The sequence below is a fragment of the Trematomus bernacchii genome, unplaced genomic scaffold (assembly GCF_902827165.1).
Source record: "Trematomus bernacchii unplaced genomic scaffold, fTreBer1.1, whole genome shotgun sequence".
NCBI lineage: Eukaryota > Metazoa > Chordata > Actinopteri > Perciformes > Nototheniidae > Trematomus > Trematomus bernacchii.
The window spans coordinates 168736-174859 of NW_022987910.1; positions in this window are offsets into that span (position 1 = coordinate 168736).

Genomic DNA, 6124 nt, shown 5'->3' on the forward strand with positions numbered 1-6124 from the left:
GACGTTCAACCACACAACATCAGCCGTTAGCTGTTAGCAGTTAGCACACAGAGCTCACAGCTCCTCATATCCGTTCAGAAACTGGACAAAAGTTAAACAAGTACAAACCACAGACTGTCTGTGTCATGGTGAATACAGTCGCTGGTTTATTTATGTCTGTAGGCCGTTGTTATGAGTGTGGAATGAGCATAGACAACGTTAGCTTAGCCTGGTCGACCCGATCTTCATTCAGAAAACAAGCATTTTAAAAGGTGTTTTGCCAGCCGTCTTGTCTGCAGACTTGTCAAAGCATTAATTCATGGTTGTTACTAACCGGTATCAGTATGTTGTTACTTCGGCATCATTTAGAAACGTGTATTACAATTTAATCACGGTAAAATATGTTCATTTGTTGTAGTTGTAGCTCCCGAGCCAGCGCGTCTTGTTTGAATGATGCGAGTAAACACAGCTGGCAGCCGCGGTGAAACTCCAGCGTTTAGAGCGATGCGATAGGAGCGATTAGAGCGAAGCGAATAGTCGCATCGCGTCCGGTGTGAACGCAGCATAAGTAAAATAGCACAATCAAAATGAAGATCTTGGAGATAATGGAAAAAAGTGTTAACAGTTTTGTCATGCGGAGATGTGGATAAAAAGCAGTTAGTAGTGCTATCACACAGCAAGCACAAGTCATGCAGCGAAGCTTTGTAAGACATGCTAATAGAAGAAAGTTTCAGTGCGTTACAAAGTACTAATGAGTCCAACATCTTTAATTTGTAAACACAAGTAGAGGACATAAACCAGTAAGGCAAACAAAGAGCCAGAGAAGGCCAAGGCCACGAATCAAAAATTAACAAACTACGAAGAGCCAGGAACAGAGAAGTAAGTGAATTTGGGAATGCTGGAGAGCTTTATCAAACAAAAAGAAAATCATGGCAAAGGACTAGGAAGTGGGCCGGTATTTATGACTGAGGTAATCGAGGAAATGGGAAGCGGTAAAGCTGGTGGGAGGAGCAGGTCAGGCAGGGAAAATGGCAGGAAAGAGGTTATCAGAGGACAGGTGGGCATGAAATCGAGGCAAAATTAATGAGACACACTTTCTATTTGCATACAGTCTAAACAAGATTAAAGAGTGATCTGAATTAATTGCAGCTCTGTGTCAGCTGCATGTGCAAAGAACATCATCATAACTTTGGCAATTTCCTTTCTGAAATCCCATGTGCACACATTTAAACAGTGAGGAGGCGGTTAATTGGCTTTCTATTGCTCCACTGCTAAGCTTTACAAAGAATCCAGAGATATATATATAAGCCTATTCAACATTTGGGATCATAGCCTGACTGAACGGTAGGATGAAGCCTCAGTATGAATCATGAAAGGCCTCGGCCCACTTATTACGTCTACAAGTTTGACTGCCTTTCATCTTCGCTGCAGCGCGTTCATCCAATTGTTGCTGCTGCCATATCTGGATGCGTGAGTTCAAAGAAATCCCTGCTGAATTCTGAGGTTCTTCTCCCCGGTCGTTTTTCAGATTGCCTTTAAAAAAATTCACATTTGTGCCTTCATGTAAATCTTAAATGACTATATTATTGATAAAGAAGGAAGCGACATGTAAAGGGATACCCTACATTTACCTGTTTAATGGAAAGACAGTCAGCGTAAGCGGGTCCAAGCTTGGCACTGATGTGTCTGGTTGCAGTCATGCCAAAGAGGATTTTTGACTGATGTGTAAATGCCGCTGTTTGGTCTGCAGGAAGATTCAAACTCTTTCAGAGGAGAGCAGGATCCCCTTTGGGGTGAGAGCTCTGTGTTCCCAGGAGAAAAGCCATCCTCTGAACTCCTCCATTTCTGCACTCTCTCGCTTGCCTCCCCTCTTACTTTGGTTATATCATCAAAGGGAGAGGAGGCGCTTGAGTGGAGAAAATTGGGGGAGAAGGCTCTGTTTTGTGAATAATGCATTAATAATCATTTGTACTTGCACTTAAAGCAGAGAGAAATTGAGGGCATGTCATCGCTGCGGTCATATAAGTTGATGTTGGCACCCAATTTTCAAGTTACCTTTATGCTCTGTGAATGGTTACGTGCCTCTCTTCTCTCTGTTCTGGCAGACTGTCAAGATTGTTTGTGTCTTTCCCCCTTGTCCTCAATTTCTTTTTGCGTTCCTGCAGCTGCCAGCGTGATAGACTACTGACTGAGCTCATATGACACAAATCGAGTTCACGCTTACAGCTCAAAACTCCCTTCACTGCAACACCGACTCCAGCAGAAGAGCTTGACTCGTTGTGTCATTTTAATGTGAAGTCACCGATGGGACAGATGTCAAGAATACAGCAAGTAGGTCTTAGTATAGCTTCATCTCAAGATGGAGACATGTGAACCTTGTGGAGAGATATTTATAGAGATTTGATTTTTAAAGGCATCTAAATGCTATTAAAAGTACGTATATTGGGCCACGGCAAGCCTCCAAAACAGCTTTAATGTGCCTGACATTATAAGCTCATCAAACAATTATTTGACATCCTAATGCCCTGAACCTGTGTCTGCATGTGTTACATTTCCCCATTACATTTTGTTAAGGAAACAGTTCCCTTCAAAAACAATAATGCACTTTCTCCTCTTACCTGTAGTGCTAGCTTGTTTTAGTGTGAACTTCAGGGTGTTCAAAACATAAACTGTGTAGTTGTCTGCCTTCCCTCGAATATATGGAACTAAATTGCAGTCGGCTTGGGTTGAAAAACTCAGAAACAATGTCTGCTTCTATAAATCATGACCCGGTTACCCTAGATAATTCACAGACCTTGAACAGAGCAGTGTATGAACTGTTTTATTGCACCTTTAACCACATGATGTCACAGTGTGCTGACACACCTGGCAGCACACTGTGACATCACTGCAGCAAGGTAATACAAAGTAAAACCACTGGAGATCACAGAAAACAAGATGTTCAGTCACTGAGGTCAAACGCACACAAATAAGAGAAAATTAATTGTATAAAGAGATAAGAAAGAAAACACAACATACATGACAAAAAAGAGAGAGAGATTAACACATCCTCTTGGGGAATTATTGAAACATTGTGTATCATTAAAATCAATAAGTGTTTTCAAACCCCTGCAATGCTTTCCCAGTCCTCTAATGTGACTCCGTTGTCATGCTGGGCATCATGTCTGCTGGAATGAGAGTGAGACACACTTGTCAGATGCCCTCTGCACTGACTTGGACCCGGGGTAAATATTTGAAGGGTGGGCTGCTCCGCTCTGCTGTTATTCACACACACACACACACACACACACACACACACACACACACACACACACACACACACACACACACACACACACACACACACACACACACACACACGCACACACACACACACACACACACACACACACACACACACTGTGTTGATGTCTCGGTCATACACTGCTGCTGTCAGTTTGCACAGGGTTCAAAGTTTAGTCTGCGCATGGCCAGTGTTTGTTATGGAGAGAGGGCACCTGCTGCTGCTGCTGCCTGTCAGGCCAGATGTTCTGATATAAGGGAGGTGGATTAAAACCTAATAACTGTGTGATATCTTGTCAAACCACACCCAACTGCTGCTTAAAATAGTTAAACGCACGCACGCACACACACACACACACACACACACACACACACACACACACACACACACACACACACACACACACACACACACACACACACACACACACAGTGAAACAAGCTGTGAACTCCACACTGACATACAGTATTATCACCTTTATAGTGACTTGTTAGCAAACAGTTGTTTATTTACACATCAAGCTTACTCAGTTTCACAGACAGGAAGTGTATTTTTATTTTAGATGTATTCACTTTCTATTTTATTTGACAATTTTAATGAAAATTCTGAAATGTTTGTTAACATTTTTGGATTATTTTCAATAGCGTCCATGTCCTTTGACTCAATAAGTCCAAATCAATGCAGAATTGTATTACTAGTACTTGCCTTACTACACTTGAAAAGTAGGACACACCTCCTTCTATAGTATTTTAGTTTACATTCTATTTTTATCAGCAGTTGTTCATTGAAAACTCTTGAAAAACTAAATTCGACTTGAATAATTTTGTCAAAAAAGGGGTGCTTCATAAAGCACATTTATCATCATATTTTTGCATAATGTTCACTAACTTGCTTTCACTAAGCAAGTTAGCACAAGGTATTGCAACCTAACAATTTTGTTCTCATTCAAAATGGTTATTTATTGAAAGTGTGAAGTGAAACCCTGTGGTTGAGAATAGCTTATCATATTAAACATGTTTATTTTACATTATGGAAGTGTTTTTGAACTCTTTCTGAACCTCTTAAACTGTAGTAACTCAGGCGCTTCTGTGTGTTAGACGGCAGCATGTACAGTCATTGATTTCTTTTACCTCAGTAGGGAGTGAAAGTTGGGTGATTAATGCACGTCTGAACCATGTTTCACTGCGTAGGATGCACCAAGAGAAGAATGAACAATACTTGAAACACATTTCATGAGTTTGGAAAATCCCTGATGGATCCAACAAATGTATAAAATAGATTTATATCATACTGCATTGTACTTCATATAAGTTAAGAAACAAGGTTTTATAAACTAAGGAAGCAGGAGTTCATTACAAGTTCACTCAAATTGTGCGAGTGAGTTCATTTTGGTGTATAGCAGTGTTCAGTTGGTTTTGGCTCCATTTCCCCAAAACAAGTCAGCCACTAAAACAGGCTGTCACTGTGATTCAGTCAGCGTTTAGACTCAGGAATAACAACACAAATACAAAATGCTGCGAACGCCTCGAGGCGTCCCGAATCTGCCTCTTTTTTTCTTCTTGTGGGTCAAGACACGTAGCAACCTCTTTCTTTATGGCTGCATTTACAAAGAGCTCATGGGAAGATGATCAGACGCTTCCATTTTAAAATAGAGAGCTCTTAGAAAAGGCGGGTAAAAAATACATGTCCACATTCTTGATTCTATTTTCCGTAGGCAATAAAATGTTCCAAAGTGAAACATCATTTTATGTTTATTATATCTGAATGCAGCTGTCAGCGTGATGGAGCGGTCTCTAATCAACTGCTGCGTTTCCACTGACTTTTCACATCTCTGACCTTTACTCTGATCCATCTTAGCCTCTACACCTGTTGCCAAATTACAGATGGCTCAGAGGCTGTCAGCACTTCGCTAGATATTTCATAAGATCTGGCTGTCCTCTACTTCAGTACATCACAGACACACTTCTCATTGTGGTTATAGTACCGGGACTTTCCACTGTGTAGTTATCATTGCCCTCTCATAACTACCTGTATGGGCACATTTTTGTGGAGAGAGGTCCCTGTAAAAATGTTTCGGACCACTGAGTGCAGCAGCATCGTTCTTTGGGTCCATAAAAAGCCTTAGAAGCCCAATTCAAAAGCAGTCTACTCACTTTAATACCATTGTGTAAATACTTTTCTCAAGTCCAAAGATTTCTACTGGCTTCATGATATTTTCTTTCTGCCTATCAACTGAATTAAATGAAGATACACCAGCGGTGGAAAGTACATTTACTCAAGTTGAGTACATTTTGAGGTACTTGTACTTTACATAATTGTTTCCGTTTTATGCACACTTCATTGCTTTGGAAGCAAACATTGTACTTTTTACCCCACTACATTTATTTATCAAGATTAGTTACTGCAGGTTATTATTAATTATACAAAAACACATCAACTGATACATTAAGATGCACTATTTTTGATGTATGGTACCTGGAAGCACAACAGGTTATTAAAAGTATCTCCAACGTTGCCAGCAGTCAGATTAAAATTGGGCCGTTGTTAAGAATGAGTACTTTTACTTTTTGTATTTTAAGTACATTTTACTGCTAATACTTTTACGTAAGTTTAATATTTTCAATGCAGTTCAACTTGTAACAGTATCTCTACACTGTATTATTACTTCTATTTAAGGATAAGATGTAAGTATTCTTCTTCCACTACTGCTTACAGTACAAAAAATACAATAAAAAATGAATTACAGAGCCAGAGTTGATTTAAAGGCCATACTACTCAACTCTAATAAACCTCACCTTTTCCACAAAAAGTCATGAAACAGTTTTAGTTAGTCATCCTCTGCTGTGAATAAGGAACCCTTTA